We start from the raw sequence: 22928 nt of genomic DNA, 5'->3' as shown, positions 1-22928 counted from the left end.
TACTCTCACTGGAGCATCACCTTGTCCTGGTTGAGTCACAGTACTCTGACTTCCAGGTGTACTACCCCTACCTCTGCCTCCACCTCTACCAACTGTTGGTAAACTCTTCGGGGTAGAAACTTGGGCTGATCCTTCTGATGTGGTGAATGATTTATAACGGCGTGGACTTATGCAATCCTTAGCAAAATGACCAATCCCTCCACAATTGAAACATGCTCCTATAGCTCTATAACATACTCCACTATGTGGTTTACCACAAGTCTCACAAAGTCGATCCGACAGCGTTTTTCTGCGTGTCTGTTGGGTTTGCTGATTGGATTGGGATGATTTCTGTCTAGAAGATATACCTCTACCCGATTTGCGTGAGCTAGATCCTCTAAAATGTTTTCTTTTCCCAGAGCCACTCTCAATAGCTTGACCAGTAACCCTTTCAGTTTTCTCTTTTTCTTGTGTACTCTTTTTCACTGCCCATTCTGATTCTATCCTTTCCAGTTCTAGGGCTTGTGAAATTAATTCAGAAAAATTCTGGTGTCAAAACCCTACCACTTGCATTCTCAAGCTAGGCCTCAACCCAGCCTCAAACCCTTTACACTGATTTCTGGGGGTGGAGACTAAGCTTCTAGCATAATGGCTTAGCCTTGAAAAGTCCCGCTCATACTCGGCTACAGTTCTATCCCCTTGCTTCAACCTTAAAAACTCTTGCAGCCTCATGTCTACATAAGTATTGGGGACCCACTTTTGCCGAAATTCCCTTAAAAAGCCTGCCCAGGTAAGGACTGGTGGCTCTACCAGACTGTAGGGAATGGTCTTCCACCACTCATATGCATCCCCTTGGAGAAGTGATACTGAATATTCGAACTTCGTGATACTGAATATTCGAACTTTAACTCTTCAGCACACTGTAGTTTTCTGAAAACCCGTTCCATCCTCTCTAACCACTATTCTGCTTCCAGTGGATCCACTATTCCTTTGAATTCTATAGCCCCAAATTTCATTAATTTCTCATATTGCCGAGCCGAAGGTTGTGGTTGTGCTACAGGTGCTTGTATCTGTGCTTGAGGTGGCACATTTCCCATCATTTGTTGAAAGAACGCAGCCATCTACTGTGCAAACTGAGCAGGGAACTGCGGTGCTTGAGGAGGAGCTGGAGTGGCTGACCCACTCACATTCTAGAGTGCTGGGGCTTCTCCTCGGGTCTCAGCCTTGACAGATTGCTCTACGAAATGATCTCCCTCTTCCATTCCATTTTCCAGAAATTTTCTACTCTCTGATAACAAACACAAGGAGGTTGACCTCCGTTAGTGCATATTCATGATGTAAATATGTTATATATATCAAACATTTGAGCAGTTGTATTTACCGATAAAATATTACAAATTTACAGTTCAAATTTTATTTTAAAACCTTGCTCTGATACCATTAAACATGTCACACCCTACTCCTCGTAAGATTTAACATGTTCCCATAGTACACCTAATGAATTACCGTACTTCACCTACCGGTAACCCTTTAAATATACTACAAGGGATTTTAAAACAAATTTCGTTCATTTTAGAATTAGTGGGTAAATTTTTTTTTTCAAATTTTAAAAACCTTTATTTAAAGTCCAAACATAAATCAAATTTTTGTATATTTAAAATCTCCGTAATTTTTACAAAAATTTCGGCAGAGTGCCGTCTATATTTTGAGAAAACAATTCTTCAAAACCTGAAAATAAAAACACTCTCAATATATTTCTCAATCACAACTTCATTTGCAACCACCAAACTTCAAATCAACAACAATGGCAATACTTCAACTCAAAATCCAAATTTCAAATCAAGTATTAATATCTCAAAACATTTCATAACTCATGCACATTGCATTTTAAATCATTAATTTACAATCATAAATTAATTTACAGATGTAAAATCTCAAAAATAATATTATTATAATTTTATCCATACAACTGCTCAAATTACAGAGATACATATGCATACTATCATATTTACATCAAACTAAACTACCAGGGTATAGACAAATACCCGTACAATTAGAGAAGAGCACAATTGAAGAATATTTATACGGGTATTTGTCTATACCCTGGTAGTTTAGTTTGATGTAAATATGATAGTATGCATATGTATCTCTGTAATTTGAGCAGTTGTACGGATAAAATTGTAATAATATTATTTTTGAGATTTTACATCTGTAAATTAACTTATGATTGTAAATTAATGATTTAAAATGCAATGTGCATGAGTTATGAAATGTTTTGAGATATTAATACTTGATTTGAAATTTAGATTTTGAGTTGAAGTATTGCCATTGTTGTTGATTTGAAGTTTGGTGGTTGCAAATGAAGTTGTGATTGAGAAATATATTGGGAGTGTTTTTATTTTCAGGTTTTGAAGAACTGTTTTCTCAAAATATAGATTTGACACTACGAAATTTTTGTAAAAATTACGGAGATTTTAAATATCCAAAAATTTGATTTATGTTTGGACTTTAAATAAAGGTTTTTAAAATTTGAAAAAAAAAATTTACCCACCAATTCTAAAATGAACGAAAATTGTTTTAAAATCCCTTGTAGTATATTTAATGGGTTACCGGTAGGTGAAGTACGGTAATTCATTAGGTGTACTACGGGAACATGTTACATCTTACGAGGAGGAGGGTGTGACATGTTTAGTGGTATCAGAGCAAGGTTTTAAAATAAATTTTGAACTGTGAATTTGAAATATTTTGTGGAGTGCTGGGGCTTCTCCTCGGGTCTCAGCCTTGATAGATTGCTCTACGGAATGATCTCCCTCTTCCATTCCATTTTCCAGAAATTTTCTACTCTCTGATAACAAACACAAGGAGGTTGACCTCCGTTAGTGTATATTCATGATGTAAATATGTCATATATATCAAACATTTGAGCAGTTGTATTTACCGACAAAATATTTCAAATTCACAGTTCAAAATTTATTTTAAAACTTTGCTATGATACTACTAAACATGTCACACCCTACTCCTCGTAAGATGTAACATGTTCCCGTAGTACACCTAATGAATTACCGTACTTCACCTACCGGTAACCCATTAAATATACTACAAGGGATTTTAAAACAAATTTCGTTCATTTTAGAATTGGTGGGTAAAATTTTTTTTTTCAAATTTTAAAAACCTTTATTTAAAGTCCAAACATAAATCAAATTTTTGGATATTTAAAATCTCCGTAATTTTTACAAAAATTTCGGCAGAGTGCCGTCTATATTTTGAGAAAACAATTCTTCAAAACCTGAAAATAAAAACACTCCCAATATATTTCTCAATCACAACTTCATTTGCAACCACCAAACTTCAAATCAACAACAATGGCAATACTTCAACTCAAAATCCAAATTTCAAATCAAGTATTAATATCTCAAAACATTTCATAACTCATGCACGTTGCATTTTAAATCATTAATTTACAATCATATGTTAATTTACAGATGTAAAATCTCAAAAATAATATTATTACAATTTTATCCGTACAACATCTCAAATTACAGAGATACATATGCATACTATCATATTTACATCAAACTAAACTACCAGGGTATAGACAAATACCCGTACAAAAATTCTTCAATTGTGCTCTTCAATTGTGCTCTTCTCTAACTGTAGCAGCTCGCTCTGCTGCTATGTCCTTTTCCCTATCTGCGACAGTAAGTTAAAGCTATTGCTGAGTATATAAATACTCAGTGGTGCACAATAAAGCATAAAATGCATAATATAAAACATTTATGAACAAATCGTCATTCAAAAATCTCATAATCTCGTTTCACAAATTTTTTTTTTCAAATCACATTTATAACAAATCATAAATTTCAAAGCTTAATATAGCACAACTTGATCAAACAATTTAATAAACATAGTGTTGCTAAACAATAACACATCTTAGGCCATGACACAAAATTTCCGAACATGTCGTGTGTACATCACGACAAGGCATACTCACCCCACTAATCGAAATAAATGAGGGAGGTGGCTAGCTAGCTAATGAGTGCTCATCCAAACTCGCCCCTCAGACTGGAAAGCCAGAGAGGGAGGAAAGTGATGAAATATCAAACTCACCTCACAAGTGGAGGAGGGACATATTAATATTGCCATGCCAAGTGTGAATCAAAAACAATTTAAATCTCGTTATTCAAACATTTCATATAATTCACAAATCATATTTCATTCCAAACTTTTCATTTACAAAGTAGGCAACACACTATTTTTCAAATAAGATTTTCAAAGCCATAACTAAATTCAAAACCATATTGTTCAAATATTTCATACAAATCAATAATTAATTTTCATTCCAAATTTCCATTGTGAAATAGGCGACACAACATTCTCGAAATTCATAATGAACAAAAACATTCACAATGTATAACAAATCAATTTCCATTATGAAAACTATAATTTAAAAATTTTTGTGCACAAACACAATCAATTTTCAAAATCAAATTTCCATTAACAAGTGGCAACACCATAGTTCTCAAAACCCATAATTAACACAATGTATACAAATCAAGTTTTCAGTGGAAAAACAATAATTCAAAATTATTGTGCACAAACCTGGACTTAATCGCCTCTAGGCCTTCCAGGTCTTTTTCAGCTGAAACACAAAATTTATAGTGTTTCAATACCTTATTTCACAGTAAATCCAATAATTAATTCATAAATACTTAATTCTAGCCCAAATATGCTTAAACTAACATTCTTGGAAATTTTCTTTTTGGAGTTACTATTCATGATACTATTCAAGTCAATTTGTTGACTTTCTAAGGCTTAATAGGTATGGGAAATTCAACTTCACCCACATACCACATTTTGGTTACTAAATTTATTGGTTTTGGTTGTTTATTCAAATTCTAAGTCTTTTAGGCAAATTTGATAATTTTCAGTTTTGGTGTCTAAGGTTGAATTGTTCCATTAGTCATCTTACTGTTGGAATTTGATAAAACTTTCTTCATAGAAAATGTTCCCTATTGTCTTAAGTTTATTCTCCTTTTTAAATCACTCTAATTGGAGTTTTGTAGCTCAAGTTATAGCCATTTGAACCATGGCTGCCGGATTGGATTCAACCCAGTTTTTCTGGGCAATTTTGGTTCTGGCAGTTTTAGGTCACCAACTTTGGGTGGCTAAATGACTTGGTTAATGGCATAATTTGGTTTATGTTCTTTATGAAAGTTTTAGGTTTATATCTAAACTATCCACTGGTAACGTTTCAGGTCATTTAGACCTGCCTAGCTCAAGTTATGGCCAAATGAATAAACACTGTTCATTTGGTCAGTTTGTACAGGGACAGACTGAGATTTTCTGAATTGAGTCAATTTATTCTCTAAGTTTTAGTCACTTTTTGGGCATGCTTCCTAAATGAAATTTGTGTCATTTAGTGTCTATTTTCATTCCCAATTGGTCTCATACCAATTGGACTTGTAAAATTTCATATTTGATCCCTCAAATGTAACTTGGTCATGCTGCCAGCAGCATGACCATACTCAATCCGAATTTGGCCTTAACTCCAACCATTTCAACACACTTTAATTGGTCACAAATGACCATTTCTCACTTCACATTAGGTCAAAGACATCATTTACAAGTTCCTTACATTTTTGGTCTCTAAACCCTAATGTCCAAAATCCTAATTCACAACTCTTGCATTTAACCACATTTAACGCTTTTAACTATAATCACTAAGCTAATTGGGATTCATATACTCATTCAAATCCATCAAACCATACAATTATACTCCCATATACATGCTAGCCGAAAATCATTCATGGTCCCTCAACAAATTTTTATTTCATTTTAAGCATATTTCTAAGTTAATTAGGTTATAAACACAAGTAATAAACTCATTTTGCAACTTAAATCACTAACCTTTGTGTAGCAACTTCCAACTCCCCTTTTCTCCAATTTTCTTTCTTTCTTTTTTTTTTTTTTTTTTTGATGACCAATCTTCCTCTCAAGTGACTAAAACAAGTTTTTATGGGAGAATTTGGGGTTTAGTAGGAATTTAAAAGCTTGGACTCAAGCTTCAATGGAGGTATTTTAATGGAGAGGGAGAGAGAGATGAGAGGCGGCAACCATGAGGAAAAAGAAGACTTTTCTTTTCTTTTCCTTTTTATGTATGTTTATCTTATGGAAGACCAAAATATCTAATTAATTGAATTTATTAATTATACTATTTATGGTATCATGCATGATGTCATGCATGATGTCATCTTCCTACACCTTTTTCTTTTTCTTTTTTTTTTATTTATTTTTCTATTAGTTCTTTAATTTCATTCTCGACTCCAAAATTTTCTTTTCTCTGATTTTATTTGACAGTTAGGTCAGGAGTCAGCTCTCAGGGTCAATTGACCAAATTGCCCCTCGCCGGTTCAACCCGGTTTGCAAATAATTCAATATTTCTTCTAGCTCCCTGACCTAATTATTTGACTGGCTTAACAATTCTTTTTCATGATTTTGTCTTTTCCACTGTGTTCGTAATGGTCCTAAGGACCGCAGCGTCACATTTTATGATTCGAAATTTGAGTTTAAATCGACTTCGCAGTCGTTCCCGAGAAGGTCACCCATCGCTGTGACTCTCACCTCGTTTAACTTCTTATGTTCTGTTTTTCTTATTTATACTTAACTAATTGATAATTACTAATTATTTGTGTTTATGGCTTATCTAGTTGTCTTAAGTGTGGTTCCAATCCCCTTAATTATTCGGATCGACTCTGGTCACCGAAACAATGAAATATACCAGGCTATGCAAATAGGAGTGTTATAATTCTCCCCCCCTTAAAATAATTTCGTCCTCGAAATTTTACCTGGTATCAGTCTCTGAACAGTTGTGGGTGCTGTCTCCTCATATCCTATTCACACTCCTAAGTAGCTTTTCGGCCTGAATGATGGTTCCTTAGTACTTTAACCAATATTATTTACTCATCGATTGCTTACCTCATGTGTCATGTTCTTTATGAGCTTCTGTCATAAGTTAGATTCAAATTCATTTCAATTTTAGAGGTAAGCAAATCTGTGTGCTAGTCGATCCGCTTTTCTAGGACCTCGTGTGATCCTACGGGTGAGAACTTAGTTTTAGTCTTTTCTTATCAAATATCTTAATCATTTGATGTAACCTTCAGTTTAGTTTAGAATATTTTAGTCTTTTCTTGCTGTTGTTTTAGCAATTATTTTCTTTTGTGGTCGTTTCTTTCTTGGCCATAGGTCCATAACCATTATCTTACCATCTCCATTTATGACCAAGGCCTATGTGCCATTTTGCACTATCTTGTTTGCTTTGGTTTGACTTATTTCTTTCTTGATAAAATAGTTCGGAATATCGTTACGCATCTTAAGTAAATTGATTGCCTTGGTGGCAATTCCTCATCTAGTATTTTTCTCATTTCTTACTGTTCTATTTATTTTTATCTATCAATATTCTATAGCTTATTTTGCACTGATGTATAATCATTATTTTCTTTTGTACTGAACTATAACCTTTCAATATTCTAACTTTAGAGCTTTAAATCCCAAGTCAGTACTATAATCTATAACTTACAGCACAAGCATCAAGAATATTGCATAGTTACTACGATACATCCTAATAGAACAAACTTCCCTATATCTTATTTCTTTTAAATTCACTAATATCTTGAACTTATTTTGATTATGGTACCCACTGACATCTATCAGCAGTAATACCCTTACCCGCATCTAAGGTAGCTATATTACTATAACTTACTTTTAGGTTCTCTTTCCTTGCATAATTAGGCTTACTAATTAACTTTACAAATTCTTGTGTGCTAGCAAATACTTTTCACTGACAAACTCTTCCAAAATTAAATTTAAAAAGACTAGTCACTAACATATCAAAATTAATTTTTTTTTTACACATATACATATCTCAGTTAAGAATTGAGAAAATACCAGCAACCATACTAGAAGTCTCATCCTCGTCCTTCTGTCGCATAGTGTATACTCTCACTGGAGCATCACCTTGTCCTGGTTGATTCATAGTACTCTGACTTCCAGGTGTACTACCCCTACCTCTGCCTCTGCCTCTACCAACTGTTAGTAAACTCTTTGGGGTAGAAACTTGGGCTGATCCTTCTGCCCTGGTAAATGATCTATAACGGTGTGTACTTATGCAATCCTTAACAAAATGACCAGTCCCTCTACAATTGAAACATACTCCTATAGCTCTATAACATACTCTATTATGTGGTTTACCACAAGTCTCACAAAGTCGATCTGATAGCGTATTTCTGCGTCTCTGTTGAGTTTGCTGATCAAATTGTGACGGTTTCTATCCGGAAGATGTACCTCTACCCGATTCACGCGAACTAGATCCTCTAAAATGTTTTCTTTCCCAGAGCCACTCTCAGTAACCTTTTCAGTTTTCTCTCTCTCTTGTGTACTCTTTTTCACTGCCCATTCTGATTCTATCCTTTCCATTTCTAGGGCTTGTGAAATCAATTTAGAAAAATTATAGTGTCGGAACCCTACCACTTGCATTCTCAAGATAGGCCTTAACCCAGCCTCAAACCTTTTACACCGATCTCTGGGGGTGGAGACTAAGCTTCTAGCATAATGGCTTAGCCTTGAAAAATCCCGTTCATACTCTGCTACAGTTCTATCCCCTTGCTTCAACCTTAAAAACTCTTGCAGCTTCATGTCTACATAAGTATCTGGGACCCACTTTTATCGAAATTCCCTTAAAAAGTCTACCCATGGGGGGACTGGTGGCTCTACCAGACTGTAGGGAATGGTCTTCCACCACTCATATGCATCCCCTTGGAGAAGTGATACTGAATATTCGAACTTCGTGATACTGAATATTCGAACTTCAACTCTTCAGCACACTGTAGTTTTCTGAAAACCCGTTCCATCCTCTCTAACCACTGTTCTGCTTCCAGTGGATCCACTGTTCCTTTGAATTCTGTAACCCCAAATTTCATTAATTTCTCATATTGCCGAGCCGGAGGCTGTGGTTGTGCTGCAGGTGCTTGTGTCTGTGCTTGAGGTGGCACATTTCCCACCATTTATTGAAAGAACGCAGCCATCTGCTGTGCAAACTGAACAGGGAACTGCGGTGCTTAAGGAGGAGCTGGAGTGGTGGACCCACTCACATTCTGGAGTGTTGGGGCTTCTCCTCGGGCCTCAGCCTTGACAGATTGCTCTACGGAATGATCTCCCTCTTCCGTTCCGTTTTCCAGAAATTTTTTACTCTCTGATAACAAACACAAGGAGGTTGACCTCCGTTAGTACATATTCATGATGTAAATATGTTATATATATCAAATATTTGAGCAGTTGTATTTACTGACAAAATATTTCAAATTCACAGTTCAAAATTTATTTTAAAACCTTGCTCTGATACCAATAAACATGTCACTCCCTACTGCTCGTAAGATGTAACATGTTCCCGTAGTACACCCAATGAATTACCGTACTTCACCTACTGGTAACCCATTAAATATACTACAAGGGATTTTAAAACAATTTTCGTTCATTTTAGAATTGGTGGATAAAATTGTTTTTTCAAATATTAAAAACCTTCATTTAGAGTCCAAACATAAATCAAATTTTTAGATATTTAAAATCTCCGCAATTTTTACAAAAAGTTCAGCAGGGTGCCGTCTGTATTTTGAGAAAACAGTTCTTCAAAACCTGAAAATAGAAACACTCCCAATATATTTCTCAATCATAACTTCATTTGCAACCACCAAACTTCAAATCAACAATAATGGCAACACTTCAACTCAAAATCCAAATTTCAAATCAAGAATTAATATCTCAAAACGTTTCATAACTCATACACATTGCATTTTAAATCATTAATTTACAATCATAAGTTAATTTACAGATGCAAAATCTCAAAAATAATATTATTACAATTTTATCTGTATAACTGCTCAAATTACAGAGATACATATGCATACTATCATATTTACATCAAACTAAACTACCAGGGTATAGACAAATACCAGTACAAAAATTCTTCAATTGTGCTCTTCTCTAACTACAGCAGTTCCCTCTGCTGCTAAGTCTTTTTCTCTATCTGCGACAGCAAGTTAAAGCTATCGCTGAGTATATAAATACTCAGTGTTGCACAATAAAGTATAAAATGCAAAATATAAAACATTTATGAGCAAATCCTCATTCAAAAATCTCATAATCGCATTTCACAATTTTTTTCTCAAATCACATTTATAACAAATCATTATTTTCAAAACTTAATATAGCACAACTTGATCAACCAATTTAGTAAACACAGTGTTGCCAAACAATAAACACAGTGTTGCTAAACAATAGCACAACTTAGGCCATGACACGAAATTTCCGAACATGTCGTGTGTACATCACGACAAGGCATACTCACCCCACTAATTGAAATCAATGAGGGAGGTGGCTAGCTAGCTAATGAGTACTCATCCAAACTCATCCCTCAGACTGGAAAGCCAGAGAGGGAGGAAAGTGATCAAATATTAAATTCACCCCACAAGTGGAGGAGGAACATATTAGTATTACCATGCCAAGTGTGAATTAAAAATAATTTAAATCAAGTTATTCAAATATTTTATACAATTCACAAATCATATTTCATTCTAAACTTTTCTTTTACAAAGTAGGCAATAAACTATTTTTCAAATAAGATTTTCAAAGTTATAACTAAATTCAAAGCCATATTGTTCGAATATTTCAATATTGGAATGATTTGAACTGTGTTGATTTGAGATTAATTGGAGCTTAGGAGTGGTGGAAAATTATTAGAAGTGTTTTTCTCAGGTATTTGAAGAACTGTTTTCTCAAAATACAGATGGCACTCTGTCGAAATTTTTATAAAATTTGCGGAAAAATAAAAATGGACAAAAATTTTTACTAGTTTTTAAGCTTTGAATAAATGATTTTAATTCCTACCAAAATGCTCACCACTTCCAAAATGTTAAAAAAAAATGGTTTTAAAATCCCTTGTAGTGTACTTAATGAATTATCGGTAGATGAAGTTCGATAGTTCATTAGGTATTCTACGGGATCATGTTATGCCTTACAGAGGGGTAAGGTGTGACACTCCATCACTTGGGAAGGAGAAAAAATGAAAAGTATTGGTTTTTCCAAGCAAAATCGAATTGTGGTCTCTTCACTAAGCTTCCTTCTTCGCTAAAAAATTAGAAGAATAAGTTTTTTTATTCTTTGATGTAAAGATCCATAGGGTTTTGAAGGAGTTCCCAGAAACTGGAACTATTTTATTGAAAAGAAGCAAGGAAAAATTGTTCTTAGTCCATAGGAGGATGCAGTTATGGCCTAGCTAAAGAATCAGGTGAATAATTATCGATATCTGAATGCCAATGTCATCAAGGCTGAGCTGAAGTGGTGGCTTGTTAATCTAGCTTGAAAGAGTCTCTCTCTTTAGTTAGCCGATCTCGAACCCAAAAAAGGTAATAACTTATCTTTCTCTTCCATTCCATGTTACTTGCTAACTTTTTATTTTATGCAGGTATGGTTGGAGTTGGCTCTGAAAATCCCAATCAGAAGAGGAAGAGAGAGCTCTCTAAGTGAGTTCTTCAAAGGAAAGAAATTATTTCTCAGGCTGCTATTGCCAAAGCTATGAAGGCTCAATCGAAGAGGCCTCAAACTGAGGATTCATGCTTACCTTTGGTTGAACAGGGTGCTCCTGCAAACCTGGGCTCTCCCTCACTGATGACTCAAACCACTATTCAACCACCTACCTCAACAACTTTAGGGGATGGTTCTTTTGGTTAGTCCATCTCAAGGGGTACCCAGGTGCTGACCCGATCTCTTGAGAGACACCAATCAGTGAAAGGGAACATTAACCTGTCAATGGTAATGGCTGCTTCTATTTGCCTTTAGGATGGTCGGCTTCAAATGGGTCCAGAAAGCATTGAGGATTTGCTACAGCATGCTATGAGTCTTCAATTGGAATCGATCACGACACAACACATGGTTAAGGATAAAGTCAACTTCTTAAGGCGTGAGATGTCTAAGGCTATAGGATTGGCAATCACACTAAAGCGACATTTGTTTGGTGCGGAAGCTCGTATTCAGGAGCTAAAAGAAAGAGTGAAGTCATCGAACAAACTTATTTCTCAGCTCCAGAAAGAGCTTGAAGATGTAAAAGTTAGTAATGCTTACGAACTGGCAAAACTAAAGGATGAGATAAAGGCCAAGGATGAAAAGGCGATTAACAAGGAGGTGAGTGCTTATGTTCAGGCTCATAGTGACTTTCTTGCTGAGTTGTTAAAATGCAACCCAAATGATGACTTTTCCTGGCTTGAAAAGCTCACCCCGGGTGACAGATTTGAGAGTGAAGGTGAGGGAGATGAGTTTCGAGGGTCTCAGAATGTAACTGCTGCTGATGCAACAGATGGAGATTTGCCTCCTTCTTCATAAAAATGTGCAATTTGCTCTAATCCTAATGTAGTGCTTGTTTTAGTTCTCGATCTGTATATTTTTTTATCTCTTTTTTTTTTTCAAAGGATATTCCATTTGCTAAGTTAAGTGCCTAAAAGCTGAGCTTTTAACTAAGTTATGCCAAACTAAATTAATAAGCTTCTGATTACCTATTTCTGACTAAACTAATAGACTTCCTGTAGAGCCATTCATTGAAAACACTGTAGCAGGATGATTTTTATATAATTTTCTTAGCCTCCATGGGCTCGTCAGGTAGGGATCCATACTCAAGATAGTTGAAAATTAGGTATATCCATGTTGAACCGATATTGATTGGGAGGATCTCCTCTTGGTCAATATTTGGTTGACTTATTTCCTCAAAGTGGATCGATTGAGATAGGTGCTACTCCCCTACTATTGCCATTTTAGCTAGGGCATCGGCGTCACAGTTCTCCCCTCTAGGAACTTGTAGGATTGTGACTTCTCTTAGATTAGACTGGATTTGTGCTACTAGCTTCTATAGTTTGGCTTCATATTTCCCTAAATTCTAATCCTAAACTCGAAAGTTACCTTGACACTGATTCACTATTAACTGAGAGTTAGAATATATAGTAATGCGTGGGGTTCTTACCTCCTTAATGATGCAAAGGGCAATCAATAGAGCTTCGCACTCAGCTACATTGTTTGTAGCTCAAAAACTTAAACGTGTGGCACATTTTAGTTTTATGCCTTAGAGGCTTTCCAGCACCATCCTGATTCCTAATCCGCTAGTACCTGTTACTCCATCGACCCAAATGTTCCATGTTAACCTTTATTATACTTCCACTTCTAGTATTGGTGTGAGTTTGGCAAAAAGTCGGCCAGGACTTGTGCCTTTAAAGTTGCTTAAGGGACATTGTAACACCCCTCACCCGGTTTACAGTATAATCGAGCAAGGAATATCACATTCCATATCGGAGCACCTTATTTTATCTTGTCTTATTCATTATTAGTTTTAATGTCATTATATTTTAAATCGCCATATTTTTATGGAGAAACTAATAGAGTTTATTAACATTTGACTTGTTAATCAATTACCTGTTTATAAATCTCATCACAATTTCAATCATCTCAACTCATATCTCATCATATCCATATCACATCATGTCTTAATCAACTCATAAAATTTCTTATAATCATTCATGTAAATTCATCTCATTTCATTTATAAAATTCATGTACATAATTTACATAATTTATAAAACTTATACAATCCCAAAATTTAATTACAACTTTTCCTATTTACAATGCTCAAAATGAACACATATATCTGATATCCATGGGCCCTACCAAAATGAACAGCTGAGGTGACCACTCTCCTACTACATATCTGATCACTCCTGGTCTCTGTCTCTAGTACCTTCGCGAGGAAAACCAACGCGCTAAGCATATTGCTTAGTGGTGCAATAATATAATGAAAATAAACTAAATAATAAAAATACATATTTCATGTGTGTAATATCATAAAATATTTCATTTACGTAATTCATTCACATATCTATGTATATGTTAGGTTTACACATTTTTGGTGATCGTTGGAACATTTAGTTTATTTGAATCTTCTTCATTCATTTAGTTAACATCCAATCTTATTATTACTTTTCAATGCCCAAGTAACCTATAACAGACTGTTAAGACTGGATACACGGGAGTATACTAGTTAGACACATATGTGCCTATCAGGTATACATCTGTCAAGCATAAAACCAGCAGGCAGGCATGAAGCCAATAAAATCATGTAAGGCATAAAGCCAACAGGCAAGCATAAAAGCCAGTAATCACGTTAGGCATAAAGTCAATGGGCAGGCATAAAAGCCATTAATCGTGTTAGGCATAAAGCCATCAGGCAGGCATAAAAGCCAGTAATCATGTTAAGCATAAAGCCATCGGGCAATACTGCATCTGTAGTCTCTAATTGACATATCAATCGATCCAACCCATACAAATAAGTTTAGGCATACATAGACAAATTTAATATCTTTATTTGCTCATAAATTTCAACATCTTATCACTTATTTTATTCATGTTTCATAGCATTAGTACACTATTCATAGTGGGAACATAAATCCCAATGACATGTTCATGTAGTTCATGTGATCATTAAACCATTTATATCAAGTTATTTTCACATTTCAAGTCATTTGGGAAAGATTCAAGAATTTTCAAAATTGGGGTTATAATTTTCCCTAGCAATTTATCCAAGATGCAAAATATGTTTGGCCACACTTCCTTCATGGAAGTTGTTCCTTTATGTCTTAACTTTATTTCCCTTTTTGAATTATTCAATTTCAAGTTTTGTAGCTCTAGTTATAGCTAATTTACCAAATACTATTTTAGGGTATTAACCCTGGACTTTCCATGTTACCAGAATTCAACAAGTTTTTGTAACTAGACTGTGAGCACTTTAGGCTCAGAATTGGCTTTATGTTCCTAAAATAAAGTTTTAGGCTTTGTCTTAGGTTTCCAAATCTTTTTGAATCACTTCATTTAGAGTTTTCTAGAAGAAGTTATGACCTATTAAGTATCCGGAGGTCATGAGGCAAGTCTGCTGGATTTCAAAATTCTAGCTTTATCACTACTAACTTATCCTAATAATTTCTCTAAGTTGCCTTAAGTTCTGGGTTCTGGTCAAAAGATAAAAGTTTAGTTCTGTCTTATGGGAATTTGACTTTTGAATTACTATATTTGCAGTTTTGTAGCTTGAGTTATGTCATTTTTACCAAAACTGGTCAGGAACCCAAAATTCAGGATTTTCAGGTCTGGTTCTGGTACAAGGCAAATCTGTTGACCCAAATTTGTCTAGCAATTTGGTTAGGTTAAGTTCATAATTTGGCCTTATGTTCTTTATATGAAATGTTCTCCTATGTCTTAAGTTTCCCTAGGTTCAAGAATCAGGTCAATTAGAGTTTCCTAGAGTGAGTTATGCTCAAATTATTGTGCACTGTTTAAATGGTCATTCTGTCCAGGTTCAAAATGCCACATCCGGATTCAAGCCCATTTTAGGGCAAGTTATGATCAATTTCTGGGCAACCTTCCTTCATGAAATCTCTAAAATTGTGTCTTAGGTTTTATCTCCAATTGGCCTCATACCAATTGGAGCTATATAGCTCTACTTATGGCCATATAAGCACACTAGACTCAGAGGGTCCAGAATCCTTGCACAAAAGTTACACTTCCAATTTCACAATTTAACTCCACAATCAACTTCAAAACTCAGCCAATTTTCATCAAATGGTTAATATTTGACCTCAACAACATCAATCAAACATTCCAGCGTAAAACCCCCAAATTTCCCCTCAAAACCCTAGCTTCCAATTTATAATTCATGCAACACAAAATGCCTTTCATATTTCTCACTTCACCAAAACTGGAATCAAAGATTTAATTCATCAAAGCATATCAAATCCTCACTTCCACAAGGCTGGCCGAATTTTATGTCATTCAAACACCCATCAATTCCATTATTTTTCATTTAATTCTAATATATTTTATCATAGTTTCAGCACTAGAAAAAGAAAAAACAAAGGATTTAGCACTAACCTCACTTGCCCAATTCTTCAAGCTTCTAATCTTCAAGATTTCTTCTTTCTTTTATTTCAAATCACTTCTCCAAGATCAATTAGCAAGGTTTTATGTTGGTAGATATAGAAAATATGGAAGAAATTTAAGAAAAATTGGAGCTTTGGAAACCAACAATGGAGGAAGGCAAAGGGAAGAGTGGGGCCGCACATGTGAGGAAGGAAGAGAAGAAGAGAGCTTTTTATTTTAGGGTTTTATCTCTTACTTATATACTTATCCACTTTTTAAATTTTATTTTTTTAATTTGGTCATGCTTATGTCATAATTTTAATTAAGTTTTCTTTTATTTCTTTTCTTTTCTTCTTTTATTTACACGTTTCTATTTAAATTTTCATCAAATTTTCTTCATATTTTATTACATTAATTTCACTTAATTTAATTGAAATTTTAGTCAAAAATCAACTCTAGTGGTGAATTGGCCAAAATGCCCTTCATCGGGTTATAGTCCATATTTTTCATTAATATTGATATTTTCAATAACCCAATGATTACTTGATTTTTATTCTGCTTATTTCCAATTATTTTTTTATTTCATTTTTTGTACCCAGACTAGCTTTGAATAGTACTCCTCACTTATTGAAAATGGTACTATTTAGAGCTCAAAAAAATTCTGGGTGTTACAATCTTCCCCTCTAAAGAAAAATTTTGTCCTCGAAATTTATCTGATATAAATAACCGAGGAAATTACTACCTCTTCCTCTACTGCCCTTTGGGACAGGGTCCATACCTTAACCTAAATTAGACAGGAAAAAAAAAAGATATGCATTAGTGTCACCTCGACTCCTAATTAAATGCCCATAATGTCATGCACACTATCTCTTTCTATCTATCTAAGCCTAAAAAAGCCTAAACCTTTGCTCTGATACCACTAAATGTAACACCCTCACCCGGTCTATAGTGTAGCCGAGCAAAGAAAGTCACATTCTGTGTCGGAGCACCTTATCTTATCTTGTCTTATTCATTATTAGTTTTAATGTCATTTTATTTTAAATCACCATATTTTTATGGAGAAACTAACAGAGTTTCCTCTGTTTTATTAACATTTGACTTGTTAATCAATTACCTGTTTATAAATCTCATCATAATTTCAATCATTTCAACTCATATCTCATCATATCCATATCACATCATGTCTTCATCGACTCATAAAATTTCTTATAATCATTCATGTAAATTCATCTCATTTCATTTATAAAGTTTATGTACATAATTTACATAATTTATAAAACTTATACAATCCCAAAATTTAATTACAACTTTTCCTATTTACAATGCTCAAAATGAATACATAAATCTGATATCCATAGGCCTTACCAAAATGAACAGCTGAGATGACCACTTTCCTACTGCAGATCTGATCACTACTGGTCTCTGTCTCCAGTACCTACACGTAGAAAACCAACGCGCTAAGCATATTCCTTAGTGATGCAATAATATAATGAAAAAAAACTAAATAATAAAAATACAGTTTTCATTTGTGTAATATCATAAAATATTTCATTTATGTAATTCATTCACATATCTATGTATATTTCAGGTTTACACATTTTTTGTGATCGTTGGAACATTTAGTTTATTTGAATCTTCTTCATTCATTTAGTTAGCATCCAATCTTATTATTACTTTTTAATGCCCAAGTAACCTATAACAGACTGTTAAGACTGGATACAATGAAGTATACTAGTTAGACACCCATATGCCTATTAGGTATACATCTATTCGGCATAATGCCAGCGGGCAGGCATGAAGCCAGTAAAATCATGTAGGGCATAAAGCCAATGGGCAGGCATAAAAGTCAGTAATCATGTTAGGCATAAAGCCAATGGGCAGGCATAAAAGCCAATAATCATGTTACGCATAAAAGCCAGTAATCATGTTAGGCATAAAGCCATCGGGCAGGCATAAAAGCCAATAATCATGTTAAGCATAAAGCCATCGGGTAGTATTGCATCTGTAGTCCCAAATTGACATGTCAATCGATCCAACCCATATAAATAAGTCTAGGCATACAAGGGCAAATTTAATGTCTTTATATGTTCATAAATTTCAATATCTTGTCACTGGTTTTATTCATGTTTCATAGCATTAGTACACTATTCATAGTGGGAACATAAATCCCAATGACATGTTCATGTAGATCATGTAATCATTAAACCATTTATATCAAGTTATTTTCATATTTCAAGTCATTTGGGAAAGATTCAAGAATTTCCAGAATTGGAGTTGTAATCCCTAGCAATTTAGCCAAGATGCAAAATCTATTTGGCCACACTTCCTCCATGGAAGTTATTCCTTTATGTCTTAACTTTATTTCCCTTTTTGAGTCATTCAATTTCAAGTTCTGTAGCTCTAGTTATGGCTAATTTACCAAATACTATTTCAGGGTATTAGCCCTGCACTTTCCATGTTACTAGAAATTCAATAAGTTTTTGCAACTAGACTCTGAGCGCCTTAGGCTCAGAATTGGCTTTACATTCCTGAAATAAAGTTTTAGGCCTTTGTCTTAGGTTTCCAAATCTTTTTGAATCACTTTGTTTGGAGTTTTCTAGAAGAATTTATGACCTATTAAGTATCTGGAGGTCATGAGGCAAGTCTACTAGATTTCAGAATTCCAGCTTTGTCACTACTAACTTGTCCTAACAAGTTCTCTAAGTTGCCTTAAGTTCTAGGTTCTGGTCAAAAGAGAAAAGTTTTAGTTCTATGTCTTATGGGAATTTTGACTTTCGAATTACTATATTTTCAGTTTTGTAGCTTGAGTTATGTCATTTTTACCAAAACTGGTTAGGTACCCAAAATTCAGGATTTTCAGGTTTAATTCTGGTATAGGGCAGATCTACTGACCCAAATTTATCCAGCAATTTGGTTAGGTTAAGTTCATAATTTGGCCCTAAGTTCTTTACATGAAATGTTCTTTTATATCTTATGTTTCCCTACGTTCAAGAATCAGGTCAATTGGAGTTTCCTAGAGTGAGTTATCCTTAAATTACTGAGTACTGTTCAAATGGTCATTATGTCCAGGTTCAAAATGCCACATCCGGATTCAAGCCAATTTTAGAGCAAGCTATGGTCAGTTTCTGGGCAACCTTTCCCCGTGAAATCTCTAACATTATGTCTTAGGTTTTATCTCCAAATGGCCTCACACCAATTGGAGCTATGTAGCTCTACTTGTGGCCACATAAACACACTAGACTCAGGGGGTCCAGAATCCCTACACAGAAGTTACACTTTCAATTTCACAATTCAACTCCACAATCAACTTCAAAACTCAGCCAATTTTCATCAAATGGTCAATATTTGACCTCAACAACATCAATTGAACATTCCAGCAAAAACCTCTAAATTTCCCCTCAAAACCCTAGCTTCCAATTTACAATTCATGCAACACAACATGCCTTTCATATTTCTCACTTCACCAAAGCTAGAATCAAAGATTTAATTCATCAAAGCATTTCAAATCCTCACTTCCACAAGGCTGGCCAAATTTCATGTCATTCAAACATCCATCAATTCCATTATTTTTCATTTAATTCCATTATATTTTATCAGAGTTTCAACACTAGAAAAAGAAAAAACAAGGGATTTAACACTAATCTCACTTGCCCAATTCTTCAAGCTTCTAATCTTCAAGATTTCTTCTTTCTTTTACTTCAAATAAATCACTTCTCCAAGATCAATTAGCAAGGTTTTATGTTGGTGGATATGGAAAATATGGAAGGAATTCAAGAAAAATTAGAGCTTTGGAAAGCAACAATGGAGGAAGGCAAAGGGAAAAGTGGGGTGGCACATGTGAGGAAGGAGGAGAAGAAGAAAGCTTTTTATTTTCGGATTTTGTCTCTTACTCATATACTGATCCACTTTTTAAATTTTATTTTTTTATTTGGTCATGCTTATGTCATAATTTTAATTAAGTTTTTTTTTATTTCTTTTCTTTTCTTTTTTTATTTACACATTTCTATTTAAATTTTCATCAAATTTCTTCATATTTTATTACATTAATTTCACTTAATTTAATTGATATTTTGGTCCAAAATCAACTCTAGAGATTAATTGACCAAAATGCCCTTCATCGGGTTATAGTCCATCTTTTTCATTAATAGCGATATTTTTCATAACCCAATGGTTACTTGATTTTCATTTTGCTTATTTCTAATTTTTTTTTATTTCATTTTTACTCCCCATACTGGCTTTGAATAGTACTATTCACTTATTGAAAATGGTACTATTCAGAGCTCGAAAAAATTCAAAATGGTACAGATATACCTAATAATAAGCTCCTAATATAACGAACCAAATTGCTAGGCGATCTGATGTGTCTGGCGTCTGTAAGATCTTCCTTAGGGGGTTGTTTGTGCATACTTCAATGGCGTGGGAATCGAAGTATGGTCTTAGCTTTGTGGCTACTGAAAGAACCACAAAAGCTAATTTTTCCAAAATTAGATAGTTGAGTTCTGCGTCAAGACTTGGCTTGTGTGTAGAATGGCCTTTGCTGTCCATCTTCCTCTCTAACCAGAACCAAACTTATAGTTTCCTTGGTTACTGCAAGATAAAGATATAGGATCTCACTTTGTCTGGGCGAGTCCAATAAAAGAGGGTTAGTTAAAAGAATTTTTAGTTCATCAGTTGCTATCTGACAATCTTCTCCCCTTTTAAAGCTTTTTCATGCTTTGTAAAATGATAGGCACTTCATTGCTGAGCATGACATAAACAGTCTAAGAGCGGCTATTCTCCCGTTTAGTCTTTGGACCTCCTTGATTTTTTTAGTGGTTTCATTTCCATGATGGCCCTGATTTTTTTGGTGTTAGCTTTTATTCTTTCTCTGAGATTAAAAATTCTAAAAAATTTCCTACTTTGACTCCGAATGTGCAATTTTCTGGGTTAAGCTTCATTCTGACTTCGTCTAATATGTTGAATGCCTTTACGATGTCTTTTAGGTAATCTTCCAATTTTTTGCTTTTTATGATCATGTCGTCCACGTACACCACTACTGTATTGCTAATTAACATTTCGAAAATTTTCCTCACCAATCTTTGATAAGTTGCACCTACGTTTTTTAAACTAAAAGACTAATAAAAGGCTCCCAGATTTGTGATGAATGCTATCTTTTTCTCATCTTCTTGGTCCATCTTTATTTAGTGGCATCCAGATATGGTGTGTACTAGGGAGCATGCTGAGTGTCCTACTATGGAGTTGACTAGCATGTCAATTATTGGCAAATTAATTATTGGCAAAGGATAATAGTCTTTTGGGCATGCTTTATTGAGGTAAGTGAAGTTAACGCACATCCTCTATTTGCCATTTGACTTTTTTACTAGGACCATGTTTACTAGCCATGTTAGGTACTTAACTTCTCTTATGAGACTTGCTTTTAATAATTTTGCACTTCTTCTACAATGATCTATTATCTATCCACCGCAATTTTTCTTCTTTTTTTTCCATTGTACTAGTTTGATGTTCAAATTAACATTAAGGCTATGGATTATGAATGTAGGATCTACTCCTAGTTTCTCTTCCAGACACCATGCAAAGGTGGCCAATCTCTCAGCTAGTGTTTTGATAAGCTCTTCCCTTTTTGAACCAAGCAATGTAGTGTCAATCCTGATCTTTTTTCCTGTGTGGAGTTCGATCTCTTTGATCTGATCTGCTGGTTCTAGAGAGGCACTGCTTTTGGCTTCTCCAGGAGATCGATTAGTAATGTGACTTTGCCCACTATTTTTATAGATTGGTTATAGCACTCTTGAGCTTATTTTGGGCTTCCTCTTACTATGGATATTCCTTCTAGAGCTGAAAGTTTCAAACATAAACAATCCATGTTAATTAAAATGTTACTACTATTTAATATCAGTCGTCCCAAGATCACATTGTATGAAAGTGAGATATCCACTACTATAAATTCCTCATATATGGATCACTTGTGAACTTCATTGCCCAGAATTACTGTTAGATTCGTGATTCTAGCTACTAGCACTATCTTGTCTCCTAGCTTAACTAAAAGGAACATCACTTTAGTGATATCAGCTCTTTTCAATCCGAGCTTTTCATAAACTTCTTGTGTGATTAGATTTAACAAACTTCCTATATTGATGAGAACTCTCTAAACTATGTACCTATTTAATAAAATATTAATCACTAAAGGGTCATAATGATGATTGTTAATATCCTTAAAATCTATTGGTTTGAAGGTGATTAGATCTTTGGAAAAATGTTTTATGTTAATGAAGAATACATTCTTCGAGCTGACTGCCCCTGCTATTCTTTTACCATTGTCTTTATGACCTTTCGATCCTCCTACTATAACATTAATTACTCCAATTGGCTCCTCTTTTTTTATCTTTTGCCCTTCTTGTCTCCCTTTTGTTTTATCCTTGGTGAACCTTTAAGATTTCCTTTCCGAATAAGTCTTTTGATCTCATCTTTCAATTGTTAACACTCATCTGTGGTGTGTCCATGATCATTATGGAAATAGTAGTACTTCTTTCTATTTTTTTGGTTTGCAGTTTTTGGTTTCATTTTCTATGGCCACTTAATTTCTTGGCCATTTTTCTATATCCACATCAATACCATAGCTTTGGATTCTGTCAATGGTGTGTATAGTTGCTATACTGATCTCATTGAGGGGTTTCCAAATCCAGTCCATAGGTTCATCGATCACTACATCTTTTTTTGTACCTTCTTTCCAAAATTTGGCTTATACACCTCTCTTCTTTTAGAGCTATTCTTTTGTCATCTAACTGGATGTATTTTTGTGATTTTTCCATCAGTTGTTCATAATCCATTACTGGGTTCTTTATTAGGGAATCCACGAATCTGTTATTTCTGAATGCTTTTTTTATTGCTTTGTAAGCCATTTCATGGTTAAGATTTTCTATTTGTATGGCTTTTATATTGAATTTGGACATGTACTTT

Source organism: Hevea brasiliensis, chromosome 14 (assembly GCF_030052815.1).
Source record: "Hevea brasiliensis isolate MT/VB/25A 57/8 chromosome 14, ASM3005281v1, whole genome shotgun sequence".
In the NCBI taxonomy this organism is placed as follows: domain Eukaryota; kingdom Viridiplantae; phylum Streptophyta; class Magnoliopsida; order Malpighiales; family Euphorbiaceae; genus Hevea; species Hevea brasiliensis.
Note: the sequence above shows the minus strand (reverse complement) of the source record.